This window comes from Dipodomys spectabilis, unplaced genomic scaffold, assembly GCF_019054845.1.
Source record: "Dipodomys spectabilis isolate Male_0828 unplaced genomic scaffold, ASM1905484v1 ptg000282l, whole genome shotgun sequence".
Lineage (NCBI taxonomy): Eukaryota > Metazoa > Chordata > Mammalia > Rodentia > Heteromyidae > Dipodomys > Dipodomys spectabilis.
In genome coordinates, this window is record NW_024870959.1 from 1,437,861 (window position 1) to 1,459,483 (window position 21,623).

Here is a 21,623-nt window from a genome sequence, read left to right on the forward strand (position 1 = left end):
TTTCTGAAAGTGTCTTGTGAATATCATTGTTGCAATGGGTCATTCTTTGCACTTCTTTCATCACTATATTTTTTCCCTTTCCATCTCCAAATCAGATAAATGTATATACAAGATGGAAGGTACCAAAATCAAGACAGAGTTTGCTAGGGATAAACCAATAGAAAAGACAAATGAAATAAAATAATATCTAGATACTCTACCGACATCAAGGTTGATATCTGAAAAAAAAAATTTGCTGTTTCCATGTCATGGAGTTCATTTCAATTAGCATCATTTTGTAAGGTCAAATGTATATAACTCTGGAGCCAGCAATCCCACTCTTGGGCTTGTAGAAATGATCTCAAGCTAAAACACACTAAATCTACAACTATATTTTTTGCAGCATTATTACTATAACTAAGATATGGAACCAATCAAGATGCCCCTCAATGGATGAATGGATCAAGAAAATGCTGTAATTTTATGCTTCTATCAGAAAGAATGATAGAATGATAGCCCCTTTCTTAAGAAAAGGGAAAGACTTGGAAAACAATCATTTTATGTGAAGGAAGCCTTACTCAAAGAAAAATAGCTTCCAAGGTTTGCCTCATTTTTATTAATTAATATATACTTAGGATAGTCCTGACAGACAGGTTTACTTTTTAAACTCTTAATATTCTCTTTTTTTCTCTCGCTCTTCCTATTTCATGCCAATTGTGTGTGTGTGTGTGTGTGTGTGTGTGTGTGTGTGTGTGTGTGTGTGTACGCGCACAGTAATGAAACTTGATTCAGAGCCTCAAATTCTTGCTTGGTTTCTTCATTCATGACTGACTGAGTCTGTACTATTTCAACCAAGGTTTCACTCTGTCTTTGATTTAACAATTGAACATAAATATCTCATGGATTGATACCCCAGCCATCTGTGAACCATGATCTTCCAATCTCAGCCTCGTGACTATATAAGAATAGGGATGAGGCACTGGCATCCAGCTTTATTGCCAAGTGTTTTTTTGCTTTGATTTGTTTTTGTTTTTTTTTGTTGTTTTGTGCATTCAAAATCTGTAAGGAAAACAAATCGCTTATAACCAAGAATATTCACATAAAATGTGTGTTGTTTAAATATTACTTTATTAATGTTATCCTTTTACATCCACATTATGTGATTTGATTTTTTTTTGAACTCTATCGTTGCAAATGTTCAAATCACATATATAATTTGAATCTTCTTTTCTTGGTTTTAGAGTGAGTTTCAAAACAGAATTTACGAAGGTTTAACTCTGCACTACAGAAGCATCACCTTTATGATTATTCAATGCCCTGTAAATCATAAGTTCATCACTTCTTGTGGCACCATATGAGCCTATAATACCTCCACATAGTTTAGACCTCAATGCCGTGCACTCTTCTGCCAAATATGCAAGGACATCCTTTGTAATTCTCCTTGGAGTTTCACTGTTTTTCTCTCTACTCTCCCATGCTAAGTCCTGTGATGATCATGTTGATTTTCTCCCCTGTTACATTCATCATTGCATCTTGGGAACTACTGTTATGCACTACTGTACTCTATCCAATCTCCTTGTGCTTCATCTTGTACCCCTCTCACCGCAGAGGGTCAGAGATTGAGGATATTTTCTTCACTCTTTAGCTCAGACATCTATCTTTACTTTCTAGCAATACATTCATTGAATTCTTTCTGTAAAGTCTAATGCCTTGAAAATGATTACTGCATTTTCATGGCTTTGTTATTTGGCATTGGGGAAGTACATAGATCAGTAACTGTAACTTAGGTAAAAGAAGACTGCAATCATGCCTCCGTAGATGTTGTTCATTGGGTAATGTTTACTTCAAGGTCTTCCTGCCTGCTTCCTATTCACTGTTTATTTTTAAAGTAGCATTTTCTTCTGGAAAGTATTTATGGGCCTAGTGTAGATCAATTCCTACTTTAATTAGTCATTAATTTTATTCCAACATCATTTTGCAGTTCCTTCTGAGTTTCTTCAGGGTCTGTATAGTAATGCTTCACATTCTTAGATATGTTTTTAACATCGATGCATCCGATGATAAAAACACATTGCTTAAGTCACCATTTTGATGATTGAAAAGAAACCATGCTGCAATCTCACTATATCGCAATTTTCTGGTTTTAAATTCTTTTAGATTAGAATTGATGCTGGAGAACGAACATTCTGTGTACAATTTTATATTTTCCTAATTATTTTTAGTATACTTTCCAATATTGTATAATGTTAAAACATTACTACTTACTTAGTTTTAGGATTTCTAAAATGGTTAGAGTAAAAGTTCTATTCATTTACAATTTTAAGACAACATTGTCCATTACGACCAAGTGAGATATTTTAAACTTTTTATTTGTGGTCCTTATTGGTGGTGCTGGGGAATCAAGTTCTTAGCTTCATGTGTCTTAGTCTACTGTGTGCCTCTGAGCCTGATGTGACCTATGGTTTTATTTTCAATCAACTGGGATAAAGAAAAATTTCCCTAGGAAGGATTTAACACTTGGTTACTTTCTCCAGTATCTCTCACACACATAAAAGTAATATAATTCTACACTGACAGAAAATGGTGTTCTTATATTTTATTTATTAGTAGTAACTTTTTGTTTTTTGTAGCCCCACTCTTCACTATGTCTTGCCCATTTGCTATCCCTCCTTCCCATAAAACTTGACTAGATCAACTGGAAACCCACTTCTAGTCAGCATCCTCCTTAAAAAGCTCAACCTTAAATAACCTACCCCCTGGTAGCAATGCTAAAAACTTTCAAAGGCCTGACTGCAACCAGACTCCTTCCTGAAAGCCCTCCTCTGCTTTAGGGAAATCCCTCTTCCACTCCACCCCTTCCTGGAATCCCTGCTCTGCACCACCAGAAACCAGGCCACATCCATATCTCCTTCTATGTCCCACCTTGCTGCAATAGAACTCCGCCTACACCAGGCTCCTCCCTCAAATCCCCACCTCGTCCACCAGATGAGATCCGCCCCTAACTACTCTAGTCGCTCATAGTCGCATTGCTCCCATATCCTAGTACCTCCAAACTCCTCCCTTCCCTTTCATACCCCATCCCCAACCAGCCTTCTCACTCCAGCCCCCCTGGTTTCATCAGAATCTCTGCCCATAACTAGCCTACTTGTAAGAGGCCTAATCTCTCAGACACAGCCCTGAAACTACCTCTTCCCACAAAGCCCATCATGCTATACCAAAAACCCTTCATCTCCCTATAACTGCCCTTGAAGCCCTGCTTTGCTTGGCCAGAAGCTTCTCACACAGCCCATTTCCTGCCTGGAAAGGCAGCACTGCTCCACCACAAGCCTCTCTACCTCCCACATCTACTCTCTCAATGCCCTGACTTGCTCTCCAGATAACCCCCACCTTGGCTCCTCCCTCAGTTCCACATCCTACTCCACCAGATACCCTGCCCACAATTATCCTACACCATTGTAGTTCTTACATTCCTTCTCAAAGCCCCTCCTCCAACTAGCCCCATGGCTCCAAACCCTGCCCTGCTCCTGAAAAACTCCACTAGAAAACCCCCACCACACTATGCCATTTCTGGACACCCACATTGCTCCACTGGAAACCACTGTTCCAGTTGACCTCCTTCTGGAAGCCTAGAAAACCTCCCCCACACTCTCCCATCTCTCGATACCATCATTGCTTCACTGCAAACCACTGCACCAGTTGGCCTCCCTCTGGAAGCCTCACTAGACTCAACTTTAAATCCCAGTCCCTTCATAGTCCCTTTTGGAAGGTTGTTTTGCCCTGCTGGAAATCCTGTCCATAGTCCATGTCCTGCCTTACAACACTGAAATACCCATCCAACCTCACTCCTCTTTTCGAAGTGGTAACTGGCAACACCAGAAACCCCATCCTAACTAGTCTAGTGCACTGGATCTTATCACTGCTCTCACAAAGCCCTGGTCCTGAAAAACGCATCCATACATTGTGACTACATCCTGCTCTGCTGGAAACCCCACCTCCACCCTAACACACTTCCCAAAGTCCTGCCATTCTCCATGAGAAACCCTGCCCCTTACTAGCCTATGTCTTCCTAGTACCACCCTGCCCTCTCAAATCCACACCCTGAAAAGCCACTCCCTCATAGCTCTGCATTCCTACTCCAGAATCCCCACCTTCTGTCAACCTCTTCCCTCCATTCCCTGCCCTGCCTTATGGAAAACCTCACCATACATGTCCCACAAGGGCTCACAGTGTTCCACCAGATCCCCTCCTCTAAGTAACCTCCTCCTTTGTAGCCTTGTTCTTCCTTCTCAAAGCCCTGTCCCAAACAGCCTCCTCCCCAGTGACCCCACCTTCTTCCAATGAAAACCTGTCCACCTGCCAGCCTCCATCCTAAATCCCACCTACTGCACAAGAGACCCCTCCTCTAACAAGTCTAGTCCTTGCTGTTCCCTCCCTGATGTCTCAAAGCCCTACACAGACTGGCCTTTGCCTTCAAATCCCTGTCCTGTTCCACCATACAGGCTGTGCCAATACCAACTCCTCCCTTAAACCAGACAGAGCTCCACCAGAAACTCTATACCACCTCATCTATGAAGGTTTCATCTAGTAACTTTTATTACAAATGTGATTTTGAACATATCTGGGGAAATAGAAGTTCCAGCCTCTAGCTGGGCTCAGTTATAGAGAAGGATTTGTGCCTTTTTTTTGACTTTTCAGCTAGTCCTGACAATGTAAAGTGCTCTTGTCTAAAACTGGATAAAAATCAGGCCAGTTTAATTTCAGGTGACTTCCCCCGCCCCCAGCCTTCCTCCAACAGAAGGGATGCAAAAGACCAATTTTTGAAATGCCTTGCTAAATAAGCAAGCCCTGGGAAAATGAAGCTCAACAAAGTTACTTAGATTAAAATAAATACTGTCTCAAAATTTTCTTTCAAAACTTTAAAATGTACATATAACTGATTTTGATTTTTGTGTGCTTAAAAATCTGAGTGTGTTTTGTATGTGCTTGTGAACATGTTCATGATAGAAATTGTCAGCATGCTGTAACAATTGGCTGAGTTTAAGTTTAAGGTTCCAAAGGTTATGAGATTTGATCATTACTAAAAAATTTTTAAAGCATTTTCACATTGTTTGAAATAGCTTTTTAAGGATTCTTTAACTTAAAAATTAGAAAATTTGGTATGTTAGAATGCATAAAGCTGTTTACACTGTAATCAAGATATCTGGCTTAACAAAAAGGAGAAATTTAGAAGCCAACAGAAGACCTATCGTTAGGAGTGAAGGATGAACAGGCAGAAGTGCAGTTCAGCTGGTCATGCATGGTGGAACAGGCCCTGGGAAGAGTCCACGCATCGTGAATTAGGGCAAGCGGGCACAAACTCAGTTCAACTAAATCTAAAGAGTCGGATTGGGTGTGTGCCCATTCCACAGGAAGGGCCAAGTGGCCCATATTTATTCTGCCCCTTTTCCCTACAGATAGACACTGGAAACATGATGGTATAAATGAGTGATGTGAAGATCTGATTAACATTGCTAAAACTGCCCCTTGGATGTGTTCAAATTAAAATTAAGAAGGCCTTAAAAAGAGGATCAAAAAGTTTATTTGTATAATGTGGTTTGCTCTCTGATATTCTGCCATTGGATATGTTATTTTTAAGGCATAAAGGTGTTAAGTCTAGCTTCTTGGTACAGTGATGGTGATTCTAATTTTTGCATTGAGAAAAAAATGTTATTTGAGCTTAAAAGTTTTCATGTGTATCTGTTTAAAAACAAGCAGCCAAAAGGAAATGAGTGACACCTAGCCTCGAGAGTTTAAGGGGTTTTTCAAAATGCAACTAAAAACTAAAGTATAGAATATTAAAACAGAGATGAATAGGAGGCTTACAAATTAGGAATGGATTTCTGTATATAAAGTTTAAAAGTAAAATTGTTCTAAACATTTGCCTCAAAGTACAAAAAGGAAAAATTAGAATTACCAAAGTTATTGCTTAATTCCTATTTCAGTTTGGTCTCTTAGGTTTTTTTTTTTTTTTTTTTTTTCCATAACAGTTCCCAGCAGATCCACAAAAAGGAGTGAGGATTCTTTTAAGTTTGTCAGATGTAACTTTGGCTCTTAATAAGTTTCAGGTGAGACTATGCTTAAAAGCTACTACTATGTTGACTGTCTTTTTGCTTTTAATTGGAGTAAAATGGCCTTTTATGAGACTCATTGATCTGAAAACTGGTTTGAATCCAGCCTAGGCAGATGAAGGTCTCTGTGAGAAGGTCACCTCTACTCAGCCAGCAGAAGACAGAAAGAGCAAGCAGACCTGCTTAAGGATTCAATGTGGCAAAGTGCTAACCTTGAGCTGTAGAGCTGAGCGACAGCACTCAGGCCCCAATTTGAAGTCCAGTAACCAACTAAGGGAATTGCCAATGAGGCATTGTTTCCTGTGTGGAGAAGACACTCCTTGGACGAAAGTAATGGAGGAGCATCCAGAGACCGTAAGCCACTGCTTAGAAGGCAGAAATAATGTCAGATCCTTGAGTCATTTGTGCATGGCCCTTCAAAAATTGGTCAGAGCCAGAAGGTCATGGGAAGATAGTTTGTAAGCATATCTATGACTGAAAGGGACAGGAACTTGTCAGTCATCTGTGATATTAGTAAAAAGCTAAGGTTGCAAAATGTGGAGGATAGTTTAAATCCCAACCCTTGTATGTGCCAAAAGTTCTAATTGGGAGTAACTTTTGAGCTGACACCACCTACATGAAATTCATCTTCTCAGGAAAAGTTTGTAAACCTAAGAGTGTGTTTCTATTGATATCTGTCTGAAGGCCTGCATAGGTATCTCAGACATTGTTAGGATTACTAGAGATCACCTTCCAAAGCCATTCATAAAGATCCTTTTGCAAACCAGAAGACTAAAGAAGCTCCACTGCTGTAGCCAGAAAAATGGTCTGTGCATTTGTCAAAAGTTAAAATATTGTTCTTAACCTCTTTGTAAAATAGGCTAAGTTTATAGGTTCCTGGCTAGGTAGGATCAACACTCCTGAGTCAGCTTCAAGAAGTGACAGAAGATGAATCTTTGCCCATCATCCCTTATTAAGAACAAGGGAAAATATTCACTTTTTTAAAAATGTGGCAAAATAGACAGAAGGAAAAGGCATGGGAAATAATAGTACAGGCCTGAGTCCTCTATATCTGCTTAGAAAATCCTAGCTTTATTAAAAGATCTATTTGTTTAAAAAGTTGTCATCTTGGTAAATTGTCCTGGGCTATTGTGTAAATTGTCTTAAAAACTAGTGGAGTCACAGCTTGCCAAACGTATGCAATGTATCCTTACCAGTCTATGTAGGAATTTGCAGTCCAGCACGAGATGTGACAGCCCCTTGGAGCCACTGAGAGACCCTGCTGCTGCTGCTGCACATCCTAATGGGTAAAGTTCAACAACAGCCTGACAGTTACCTGGAGGAAATCTACATCATCACTCAGATCACCTCCACCGTGGTAAAGGTAGACTGCACTCCTGACTGATTCCATCACCTGAAAATGCTTCCCGGTTGAAAGCTGCTACAACTAAGATCGTGTGGGACATTCTCTTGGTAATATGCAGTAATTCTCTATACTCCCACAGTAGATATTGGAAACGAGGATATCACTGGTTTGCCTTAGCCTTTGGAGTCTAAAAGCCACACAAATACATTAGTTTTTATTCATTCTAACTTCAATTCAACTCATCTTTCTAAAAATAGTTTTTAGTTTCACTCATTATCTTGTCTTTCTTGTAAACCTAACCCTAACCCTCACCGTAATCATACTCTAATCTTAATATTATTAGCAGTTTTCTATTTCACATTCATCCTAATTCTAACTCTACTTGATATTCGAAGATTTACTTTGTTTGACCCTAAATTTTCAGTTTCCCTAATGCTTACACTAAGCCTAGCTGGAACTAAAACCTAACTTTCACCCTAATGATAATCCAATTCTAATGTTTAAGAAAAATACTCTAGCTTTTAATCATTCTAATGAATACTCCAGTTTTCACTCTGGAAATGAGTTTCAGTTTGCCCTAATTTTCATAAATTTTCTGACTCTACCTCGAAAGTTATCTTGTTCCCTAACAGGAGTCATTATACTACTTGTCCTCACATTCTCTTACCAGGAAAAATACTGTAGTTTCCATTGATTCTGCCTTTTTCTGAACCACTGTATCTGAAAACAGTTTCAGATTTACTTACCATCTAGTCCATTACTTAACGCTAACTCTCAACCTAAACCTGTCTGGAAAACTCTCATTAATCGCTACAAGAATGATCACTGAGAAATAAATATAATGATAATGTTCTAGTTACTATTCAGCCTCATATATTTGCTTCTACTTGTTAGTGAACACAATTTTATACTAAAAGCTTTATTATTCGTAACAGTAAATATAATCAGAAGAAAATATTGACCCTAATCTTAATCCAAATTATATGACAATACTAACACTAACACAAGTACACTAGTTTTCACTCATCCTTCCAAACATAGGTTTAAATTTTTCCAATATCTTAGTCATTTTCTAACCCTAAACGTAATCTTTCTTAACTGGAACATTGAGAGTAACCATTAGCCTAATTGTGAGTAGATTCTAATATTAATAGCAATACTCTAGTTTACATTAATTCTAATTCTTACCAGGCTTATATTAAAATTTACCTTCAATTAGACCCTCATTTTTTTTCTCCTTCACTCTAAGCCTAACCATGGCTGGAATCCTAACTAACCATTACCTTGACACTAATCCTATCCCAATTCTAAAATTTATGAAAAATGCTCATTTTGTGCAATCCTAACTGAAATTCCATTGGTAATTCTTGAAATAAATTGTAGGTTTTCTGTAAACTCTACAGATTTTTCATTCTTAACTCTGAATGTATTTTGTTCCATAACAGGCATCATTATACCCATTGATCTCAAATCTTGATTTTATGAAATACATTGTACTTCCATTATCCCAGCTTTTCCTGAATTCCTACAACCTAAAAAAAGGTTCAGCTTTACTTAATATTTAACATTTTTTTTTTTTTTTCCTTTTTGTCGGTCGTGGGGCTTGCACTCTGGGCCAGGGCATAATCCCTGAGTTCTTTAGCCCAAGGTGTGCGTTTAACCAATTGAGCCACAGCACCGCTTTTATGTTTTATAGTGGTTAATTTGAGATAAAAGTCTCATGGACTTTCCTGCCTGGGCTACCTTTGAACTGCGATCCTCAGAAAATAGCTTCCTGAGTAGCTAGGATAATAGGCGTGAGCCACTACTTTAACCCATTTCTTTATCCTCAACTTCGGTTAACCAGAAACCTAATCCAAATCACATTCTGATTTAACACCAAATGGTTGATGTAAGAAAAATTGTCTAGATTCTATTCAATCACACATTTTTTGGCTTCTAATTCTAATTGGAAAACTAAAATTCACCTTAAAGCTTATCTTTCCCTAACCCTAACCGGAAAAAAAAGTATCTCACACTTTAAACCAAATTATATCTGAATATTTAAAGTAACAGAGACTGGTTTTCATTCATTCTTCTTAAAATATGTGGCAGTTTTACACAATGTCTTACAGATTTTTCTCATCCTGACCCCGTTCTAACTGGCACACCTTTCCTAATCCTAAGCCTACGTATAACCGAATCATCATGTTAGTAGCAAGCCACTTTTTTCATATTTATCCTAACTCTTGCTCAGCGTGTAGGTCTAACTTTTACTTGCATTTTGAACATAAATTTTTAACTGTTTTTCTATGTCCTGTCAGGTTTTATTTTTCATTATTTTTAAAATTTTTATTTTGTTGAAAAGATGCTTTAAAGAGGGATTAGTTACATATATAAAGTAAGGAATACGTTTCTTGTTGAGCATTGTTACCCCTTTCTTTCTTGTTCTCTCACTATCCCATCCCTCCCCACTTCTCATACCTTTCCCTTCCCATGGTATAAACTTCATTTTCAACATAGTGTCTTGTGAGTATCATTGTTGCAATGGGTCATCCTGTGATGAACCTAAATTTTCTATTTCTCTAATCCTAATTCTAATTCTGTCAGAGATCCTAACCCTAATAATAATAATAATGATAGCTCAATTCAAAAGTTAACAAAAGATATTCAGGTTTTTATTTATTCTATTAATTCACTGTGCATCTTGAATTAACTTGCAGTTTAGCTTAAATCTTCCAAATTAGTTTATATGTGCATATATAAAGATGTAATTTTATGTGAAAAACAGAAGATCTTTGGAGGAAGGAGTAATGAGAAAGAAATAGAGGGAGTATAATCAAATACCGTTAAAGATTTAATGGAATTGTCACTTCTGACAATTAATATCTATTAACAAAATAACTAAAAATTAATAAAGAACACACTGCCTTCTAATGTTCTTTAAGAGAGCCATGATCTATCTTCTGAAAAAAAAAAACTCGTATTAGATAAACTTTGTCCATGCATAATTTATATTGTTTGCCAATTATTTAACTTAATGAATAAAAAATTATCAAATAAGATTCCATGACAAAAAATATAAAACAGTTACTTAGCAATTGTTTGAGAAAAAGTTATTGTCATGAGTTTTAAGAAATGGAATTGCTATTTCCCTACAAAGCAATGACTTAGGTTTACTAATCTAGCATTTGTAGTAAGCTTAGAGAACATAATTGGCATGAAAAACAACTAACTGTACATCTTGTTTCTTGAATGAGTGATATTTTAAACATTGTCTTTTATTCAAATAAATACTTAGGTTTACATTTCAAAGTAAGTTCAATTTTATCTCCTTTCAGAACAAGTACTTACCCTGCAATTAAATGTACTAGCATATTCAGGTATTTAGAAGCTAAATTTTCTATGTTTTATATGTAGCTCTACATATTCAGAATGACATGATTTTTTTATTCATAAATGTCTAACGTCAGATTTTTGCTTCATCAATATAAATTGTCTCATTAGGTTGTAGTGAAGGCTCCAGTAACCAGAGTGGTCAAAACCATTTCCTGAATTCTAAATTTTAAATCAAATCATTTTTAAGCTTTGATAATATCATTTATTGTCTCTTGAGAGCAATTAATCTAAAACAAATACTACTTTTAAACATTTCACTCACATTGTAAAGAATATTAACATAGGTCATAAAAAGACTAATTATTCCAGACTCATCATATTTGGTGATCTTAGTGTGAAGAACGCAGAGAGTAGAAGGTTCTTATATTCAATAAATAGTTTTGGTTAAATTAAGTCATATATCTGGATTTCTAATTTGGAGGTTAATCACATGGAAACAGGAAAACAATAAAAAAAGTACTTTGGAATCAACAGAAAAAGATATTTGTGCATGTACCACAGTTGCTTTATTTGTTTGTAGGTGAACACTGGACTTCGATTTCTATCTTAGCTGTTGTTGTGAATAATGTGAATAACAATGAATTACAGATATATTTATGAGTTACCCAGAGAGAAATAATCACACGATTGGTGGGACAGATGATATTTTAACTTTGGATTTCTTTAGAAAACTGCATACTACTTTCTACAACGAGAACACTAACCTGTATTTTGACCAAGAGTGTTGAAAATTTCCTTTTCTCCACACTGTCGCCAGCCAACATTATTACATTTTGAGTTTTTTTAAAGGGCAGGTTTTTACTGTGTGCAGTACCCAAGACTGGCCTTAAACTCAAATCCTTTTACTCTACCCTCCAATCACTTGGAATTATCAGCCTTTACCTCCACACCTGGTTCCTTGGATATTTTTTATAAGAGTTATATTAGTTAAGAAGTAGCATCAAAGTAATTTTGAATTGCATTTCTCTAATGACTTCTGCTCACAAAGCATTAAGCTAGCACAGAAGTTGCATTAAATACAAATTTGTAAATCCGCAGGCAATTTTCAGGGCTTTTTGGAAAACATGTCTATTCAGAACTTTTGTCCATAATCAAGTTTCTTGTTAATCTCATCTTTAATCTCTCTATAGAAAATCAATAATTAATTCAAGGTAGTAGAAAGGAAAAAAATTAAGCAGCTCCTAAAATTTTTAAATTTTTAATAACATGATATTGCTTAAATCATTTTCTGTTAACGCTTGAGACTATGTAACTCAATTTAGTTAGACCTTTTACAAGGCTTTATATATTTTATTTATTTTACCTTGATTGTTCTTTCCAAAGCCTGTACGGCTAATTTCACTTGCTTTCTTTCAGTCTCATGTAGTTCAGATTTCAAACTGAAGAATAAATGGAAGGAAGCAAACAAAAAATACAGTTCCCCTCATCTGATGATGCCTCTACAAGAATGAGGAAAGTGTTCATCCTTCTAAGGACCTATGATAAAATATCAAAAAGACATTTTATTCTTCTAGATCTTCCTTATCATTGCTATGTAACTTAAATGAAGTAAAACACAGTATACTGCTCCGATACTTTTATGTTTTTTCAAGTTTGCACATTTTTATATGGCTTTCACCTCAGTCTACAACATTCCTTCATTGTTCTGTCTCTGATATTTTTACACTATCACGACATAAGATAACCAGTTTGATTTACAGCATGAGAAGTTATCCACCTGGCTTCCTTGGAAGCTGAGCATGGTCAATAGATATTACTTCTGGTTGCTAACACTACATGTAATGATTTCTGTACTACTTATCATATTCTATTTAGTATTTAAAAAAGAATGCTCGCTAAACTCAAAGGTCATTCATAGGTTTATGTTAAGTGTTTCACAACTTTTATTCTCTTACTTCTTAAGATAACATTTGGTATAATGCTAATGTTATTACCATTGTAGTGTTGGGAAAAATTGTAGTAAAAAACTGTAAGTGCATGGCCGAAAGATACACACAGTGAGGAAGGAAATGAGTCAAAGTTTCCAAAAGTCTTTCAGCAATACCAAAAAGGTGGGTAAAATCTCTCCATTCTCTTATACTCTCAATTCAATATTCATATTGTCCAAGAAATAATAGCATAGCAAATATTTCCCATGGTGATTGTTTTCTGTCACATTTTGTCTTCAACACAGAGTGTGTTGGTGACCTTAGGTTATCATGCACAGAGCTGAGCTTACAAATTGAGGTCCAAAGACAGCCAAATTTCTTCTGTCCCACAGTTCCAGTTTCTTTTTTAAAAAGTACTAAAACTTTTAAATATCATCACTTACTATCTTTTAACAATCCCCAAACGAATTAAATTGACATATAATCACTCAAAAGGCTTTCAAATTCGGTGATGATAAAACAGGCCCCCATGAAGTAAATTTTCTTTTACTTTTAAAATTGTTCTAAAAGCCTTGTGCTGGCTGGTCTCACCTATAATCCTATCTACTCTGAATATTTGCTCAGGAGACTGAGATCTGTGGATAACACTTGGGAGCCAATCAGGACCAAAAATAAAACTTCATGAAATTATTTTTCAAAATGTTTAATGAACTAGCAAAGAGCCAAGAATTGCTTATATCGTAGCTTATATCATAGCTCACCAATCTAGATAGGAAAGGCCTAGTAAGGCCTTGAAGCCCTGATTTAAATTCTGAGCATTCCAATATACATGCAAGGTGTTTGTTCTCATGCACGTGCGTGTATGCTTGCGCGCTGCCGCACTCACACACACACACATTTATTCAAATTACCTTCGTATCAGTGTTCTGAATTAATTTCTTTATTAACAATATTATATGGGTAAAATAGAGGAAATAAACTCTTCCACCTAAGAACATTTTTATATGTTTTTTTATGGTAATAATACTGTGCAGAGGGGTCACATTTACATGAACATGGAAACTAGTAAGTTTCCTAACAAGCATTGTTACCTCCTCCTTTATATTTCCCCTACCATCCCTTCCCTCCCACCTCCACAAGTACACTCCCCTCCCCCTTCCTTCCTCCGCCTAAATTGTAAAGTTCATTTTTCAACATAGTGTCTTGTGCATCTCATTGTTACAATGGGTCAACCTGTATGGCTATTTGAGCATTTTTCCCTTCCCCTCCCCAAATTAGAGAAGCATACATACAAGATGTAAGTGTACCAACTTCAAATACAGAGAAAACAGGGGTTATAGTGTGGGGAGAAACATACAAAAAACAAAAAAATGTACGTTAGAAACAATAGCAAGAAACAAAAACCCACTTGTGTCCCTATCATGGGGTTCAATTTCTTTAACATCATCTTATCTGGTTATATGCACATATCTTTTGAACTTTTCTGCTTATCCCAGACATACATTCGTTATTGAAAATAAGGGAAATCATGGGACCTATATTTCTTTGGACTTGGCTTACTTCACTCAATAAGTTTTTTCCAAGTCTTTCCATTTCCTAACAAATTGGGCGATATCATTCTTTCTGATGGAGGCAAAGAATTCCATTGTGTATATATAACACATTTTCTTGATCCATTCATCTAATGGGGGCATCTGTGTTGGTTACATATCTTAGCTATCGTAAATAATGTTGCAATAACCATAGTTGTGCTGGTAGTTTTAGTATGGTCTTTTTTTATGATCATTTGGATGAATCCCCCAAAATGGGATTACTGTGTTATAGGGGAGTTTTATGTGGAGTCTTCTGAGGCACCTCCATACTGCTTTCCAAAGTAGTTGAACAAGTTTACACTCCCACCAAGAATGCAGTACCGTTCCCTTGTGGCCACATACGTTTCAGCATCTGTTGCTGTAAATATATGGAACGCTCCAAGACTTTGCATGTCATCCTTGCGCAGGGTGCATGCTAATCTTCTCTGTATCGTTCCAATGTTAGGGTATGTGATGCTAAATTGAGCACAGAACAGTTTTTATATATAAAGTATAATTTTTAATTGATTTTATTTTTTTTATTTTTTTATTTTTATTTTTTGTCGGTCGTGGGGCTTGAACTCTGGGCCTGGGTGCTGTCCCTCAGCTCTTCAGCTCAAGGCGAGCGCTCTACCACTTGAGCTACAGCGCCACTTCCGGTTTTCTGGTGGTTTATTGGAGATAGGAGTCTCACGGTCTTTCCTGCCCGGGCTGGCTTTGAACCGCGATCCTCAGATCTCAGCCTCCTGAGTAGCTAGGATTACAGGCGTGAGCCACCAGCGCCCGGCTTTAATTGATTTTATTAAGCTAGGCAATTCAACAAAAAGTAAGTTCAAAAGAATTGTTGTGAAATTATAGAATCATGTATTTCTTACATAAGCACACAATTAAGAATAAAATCGATAGACATGCCAAAAACAAAATAATTCCAGATATTTGTAGTTCAAGAGATGTGTTTGAGGAGAAATTCAATTATTCTATACAAGGCACCTGTCAAAATGAACATTGCAGCAAGTGTTAAGGTTTGTTAAAAGTTTTAATGTTTTAAATATGCTTAATTTTGGGATTTTGCTTATATATGCCAAAAATAGGACTATTTGGCAGGTATAAAACTTTTCTGTAAAGTATTTAAGATTTATGATAGCAGACATTAAGTACTAAGTATGTACATTTCAGAGTTTATGGAAACTTTATTAATGAGAAGTTCCATTCTTTGTGTAAAGGAGCAGAGTGAAGAGTTACGACTTAAACTACACAGTTTCTGTTAAAAGTTTAGTGATTCCTTACTTTATTTGTTAGCAAGGAATAAATGATGATATAAGCCATAATGTACACATGTATGTTACTATTCACACACATACATATTCTCATGTATACATGCACCCATGGAGAAAGACACATAATTACAGCCAACACAAGTTTCACCAGTTGTTGAATATGCCTTAAAAGGAATAATTGGAACAATATATGTTGAAGATGTATTTGTCCCTAAGAGTTCATTTTCCACTCTTCTTATCTCTTAAAACTGGTAGTTTTAGAGAGATTTGACTTTCAAAATGCAGTACAAGTGATAGCAAGTCACTTGGAAACCTCAGTAAGTATAAGTCTTATGGTATCTCCCTGCTCCTCACGGAATGCTTACTCTTGTAGACATTCTCAACAACCAAAGTAGCAGAAGAATACCCTGGTAAAGAGTAAAGTTATAAGGCTTTAAATGGCATCCTTACTTGAGCTCTTTTTCCAACAACCAGCATGAATTCCTAGGCAGATGAGTGAGTCCTCAGAAAACTGGACTCTACATATACATTTAACTAACCCATGTGAAAATTCCTAGGTGAGAAATGCTGACTGAGGTCTTGCTGATTTCCTGGCGAAGAAAATAAGAAAAAAAGAAAGTATTTTTAATGTTTTAATGTTTAAGAATAATTTGTAACCTGTCAATAAATGTGTAGAACACAAATACCAACTGACAAAAAAATGATGGCATTTCATTTATGTGCTCTTGGACTTGGGCAGTGATTTTAGATGTGTCTACACAAGTAGAATCAGCATAAATCAAGCCAGCATTTCTTCATTTAAGATATAAGTAAAGGATACTGGTTGACCCATTGTAACAACGAAATGTACAAGACATTCTAACAGAGGATGGGTGAAGGGGGGAGGTGGAGAGGTGTGAAGGGAAGGGATGGTAGGGGAAAAACAAAGGAGGGGGTAACAATGCTCAATAAGAAATGTACTCATTACCTTACTTATGTAAATGTAACCCCTCTGTACAGTATTTATAATAAAAATATATGTTAAAAAGATACAAGGAAAACTTCTGTACTTTTATGAAGTTGTATTTGTCACTCAATATAAGTAAGGTATTGGTTTTAGGACCACAGGCTTATTACTTTGGATTCTCAAAATCTCTACATGAACACAGTATATTATTTACATCAGAATCTGCCCACAATCTAGCGCAGTATAATTGTTATGAGAATTTTTACTACATTCCATATTTGTAATGAAAAATAAAAGTATATGCAATATAAACAGATACAAATTTTTTCAGATAAATTTTGTATGCAGTTTGTGGATGGAATTTGGAGAGCAATTTTGAAAAGCACAAATTTCATCAAAAAGACCAGTCTGAAAATTGTAACAAGGAGCTAATACAGCATCATTGAATAGTATGGAACTCCAAGGAGAAGTATTTGAATTGAGACAATATCAGAAAGTGTAACAACCCAAGGTCTTTTTAGAAATGCAGCTGCTAGATTTCTCATGTAGAGCTTTCATAACATTTTGTGAAGCACAAATTAGAACCTCACTGAAGTGTAGATGGTTTTCTCTCAAATTTCTGTCATGATCAGTCATTATTAATCAACATATAGCTAATCTTGAATAATCTTCTAATAAAATGTTGATGGAGTGTTTATATGCAAAAACCTCAGAAGGCTAACTTTTTCAATTAGGACAGTCTGTATTCTATGATCCAGCCGAGAGAAAACTAGGTAAGCATCCATTTACAACCTTCTGAATAATTCTGATTCTGCCCACATCACTTATCTATCCATACCTGTGCACGAGTGAAACAATTTTAAAAGAATTTATCATTTAAAATTTAAATTTATGGTTCTGGGAAGATAGCAAAGGAGAAGCTGGAAGCTTAACTAAGCCAAAGAATCACACCAAATGTGCCATCACAGTACAGAGAGTTAGGCCAGAGAGGGAAAATCCAGGCAAGTAGACAAATCTGAGCACTTGCCAGCGGCCATGGTTGCAGCTATGGGGGGGGGGGGGGCGGTGGTGGCCGTAACCACCATACCTGCAAAAAAGAGAGTCTAGGACAAAGGCTCCAGATGCAGCAGGTGAGAGGATTCTACTCAACACCAGCAAGAACTGACAAGGAGCAGACATCTTCATCCTTCATATCGCAGATCAGAGATCACCCAGGAACCAGACTCCTGTGTGAGTAGAAGCCTGATTTCCTCACTCCTTCTCAGGGAGCAGAGAAGGGAACGCCACCTCTCCCTGCCCACTACCGGAGATCTCCATCTTTGATACTGGCAAAGGCCTGGCTGAGCAGCTAGCTCCAACTCAGTCCTTGGATAAAAACAAACAGTCATTTAACAGGTCACAGGAACCTAACCTGACCTGCCAGGCTCAGCTCCACTCAGGGAAAATTCACCCATCCCGGGCCTGCACCAGCCCCAGGAGTGGCTTTCTTCATTGAGTAAACAGAGCCAGAGGCTGATCCTCCTTAGACAATCAATTGAAATTCAGTAACAATAAACCCTGAGAACGGCTGCTGGCTAGGCTCTGTGACTGCCTCAGAAGCTAGGCCTCAGGGAAAAGCTACTGTTTGCTGAAAGGCCTCAACTCTACCCAGAACCTAGCCCCATCACAGCATCTCCAAACTAGAAGAAACAGCCATCTTTTGTGATACTCAAAGCAGATCTCCCTCCCATTGAACTAGCCTGGGAGGAGGATGACAAAATCCTGGGTAAATCAAAGCATTTTTCTGCCTGCTCAAACAAACTGACTTAAAAAAAAAACCAAGCTACAGGAAAATCAAATACCACAAGCAGACCAGAGACTCCAACAAGAGACTGGTTATGGACACAAGGGAGATACAGGATCTTCCCTTCTCATCCCCAAAAAGCAAAGAACTCTTTTATGTCACCTTTTATTAAAATTGTTTTAACATTTTTAATTTTTAACTTTAAAAATTGTTTTCTATTAACTTTTTTCTTCCTCTTATAATTTTTATTTTACAGGTATACGTGTGTGTGTGTGTGTGTGTGTGCTTTTTTTCCATTTTTGTTTAGCACTACTGACCTTTTGATCCTTTTTTCCTTTCTTTCTCATTCTTTTCACTTTTTTTCTCTTTCGTTCTTCTTTGCGTGATTTAGTCGCATTTCTGCTCATTCTCAGATATACCTGTAGTCGATTATTAGACCTTATCCCCGATTGTATACACACTTAATCCAGAAATTTATTAATGAATTCAAAACCTCTTAGACTTAACTTCTTTAATAGCTGTACTATCTCTATATACCTATATAAAATTTTAAGCATTTTTATTCTTTATTTTTTGGCGTCTCCTTTCTATTCCTTCCCTGCTCTTATCATGTTCCCATCCTTCTCTGAATATTAAGTTCTTAATCTGCATAATTTTAACTGTTTCACTTTTTAATTTTTATTTTACTATTTTTCCTTGTCTTTTTTTTCTCTTTCTTTTTTCCCCGTTGTCTATTATCATTCTATCGAATCTATTTCCTGCTTTGAGATTAGGACTAAGTTAGCTCTCCCTCTATCTTTCCACATCCCTCTATTCCTATTTATACCCACATCTCTCACTAAACCTAATAATTTCTTGTTTGCCAAATTCTTCTTTGCGGTTCATAGCCTATTAATACATAGTTGGTTGATGTTGAAAATGTATCTGTTGAACTAGATTATATCTGCAGGCTTTTGTAATATTTATTTATTTATTTTTATTGTGAAAATACTGTACAGAGCGGTTACAATTACATGGGCAAAATATTTGCTGCCTTCAGGAGTCACACCTTGCCCGTAAAAACAAACACATTTTCAATGTTAAAGGCTGGAACAAAATCTACCAAGCAAATGGCTCCCATAAACAGGCTGGAGTTGCAATCCTAATATCAGATAAAATAGACTTCAAATTAAAATTTGTGAGAAGAGATAAAGAAAGTCGCTACATACTAATCAAGGGATCTCTCCTTCAGGAGGATCTGCAGGCTTTTGACTGTGCAACTACAGACTTTGTTGATGTTTCCCTTAAGATAGTTTTCTAGCACAAAATTGGTGTTACTCTCATGCCAAATGGGCAGAATAAGCCGGAAAAACACAAGAAAAATGGCAAGTCCGGGTATCTCAACTCTCACTCATGATAATCAGTGGACAGAACAGATAATGAATAATCCAGAGGAGAGCTTCCAAAAAGATCTAAAAACACTAATATTAATCATGGTAAGTAAAAAGATTGAAAACCTTCAAAGGACTCTGTGTGAGCATGATATATAGAGAGAGGAGGCAAACAAATGTCAAAACAGGAAGCTCATAGGTGTGAGGAAGATAGATAAAAGAATTGCATGAGCAGCTTGTGAACACTCAAAGAGAAATAAAGGAATTGTGTGAGTAGGCTGAGATTAGTCAAAGAGAACTACAGGAATTGCATGAACGTGAGGAAGCTGATCAAAGAGTAATACAGGAATTTCAAGAGCGGGATGAGCATAGACAAAGATCACTAGAGGCATTCATGGAATCCATAAACAGAGAGCTGAAAGAAGTCAGGGAGTCCACAAAGGGAATGCTGAATGGATCCCAACAGAAATAATGGGAGTCCAAGGAAACCATAACTAATCAACCAAGTGATTTGAGAATAAACACTTGACACTAAATTAAGGAAGTAAAGAATTTCATACAAGATCTAAAACAAAGATCCAACAAAGAATTAGAAGCCATAAAAACCGACCAACTAGAAGGAAAAGAAAAAAAAATAGAAAGTCTCGATAGTAGGATAGGTCATGCAGAAGATTGAAGCCTGAGGATTGAAGACAGCCTAGATATTATAGAGAAAGAATATACAACCATCAAAGACAAATCCAAGAAATATGATAGATCTATTCAACATTCAAGCCTTGGAAGACCCCACTAGAAGGCCTAATCTGAGGATAATGGGTGTAGAGGAGCACCTAGAGCCAGAAGTCAATGGTCTAGGAAATTTGTTTAACAGGATCCTAGCAGAGAACTTCCCAAACATGCAAAAAGATAGGTCTATTCAGATACAAGAAGCTTTTAGAACTCCCAATAGACTAGACCAGAAGAGGATATCCCATTGTCACATTATAATACTCACAGGATCAATTCAGAACAAGGAAAAGATCCTTAAAGTTGTCTTGGAGCAAAGATCAAACACCTATAAAGGGAAACCAACTAGAATCACCTCAGATTTCTCAGCAGAAACAATCAAAGCAAGAAGAGCCTAGAATGATGTAATCTATGCCCTAAAGACAAACAACTATCAACCAAGAATACTTTACCCAGCTATACTCTCCTTAATAATCGGAGGTCAAATAAAACCCTTCCATAGCAAAGAAAAATTGAAACAATATATCTCCACCAAACCAGCCCTACAAAAGAATCTTAAAGATGTCCTACTCAGAGAAAACCAACAAGACCACAATAAAGGCCAAGAAATATCACCCAAACTGAGAATCCAAGAACCATAGGAAGAACACAGTTGCCACAGCCCTGAAGTAGTTGGATAAAATGGCAGGAACTCCCAAATACCTCTCAGTTCTATCTCTCAACATTAACGGACTTAACTCACCAATTAAGCGACAGTCTGTCTACTTGGATTAAAAAGCAAGATCCTTTTATCTGCTGGCTTCAGGAGTCACATCTTGCCCACAAAACCAAACACATTTTCAATTTTAAAGGCTTAAACAAAATCTACCAAGCAAACGGCTCCCATAAACAGGACGGAGTTGCAATCCTAATATCAGATAAAATAGACTTTTAATTAAAATTAGTGAAAAGGTCGGTACATACTAATTAAGGGATCACTCCTTCAGGAGGATATTACAATTCTAAATATCTATTTGCCAAACAGCAGAGCACCCTAATTCATCCAAGAACCTCTACTTTCCCTCAAATCCCACATAGATCCATAAACATTAATTGTTGGGGACTTTAACACACAACTTTCCCCACTAGATAAATGAACTTCACAAAAACTCAACAGAGAAACCGCAGATATAAACAACTGCACAGACCAACTAGATTTAACACACATCTACTGAATATTTCACCCAGCAGCATTAGACAATACATTTTTCTCAGCAGCACATGGAACATTTTC

At 36.7% G+C, this 21,623-nt stretch overlaps 1 non-coding gene across 1 annotated transcript; it reads right to left on the reverse strand.

Moving 5' to 3' along the window:
* Positions 1-14,631: 14,631 nt before the first annotated feature.
* On the reverse strand, positions 14,632-14,738 carry LOC122126526. Its single transcript, XR_006150959.1, has one exon. It is a non-coding gene; the product is annotated as a U6 spliceosomal RNA (small nuclear RNA).
* Positions 14,739-21,623: the final 6,885 nt, after the last annotated feature.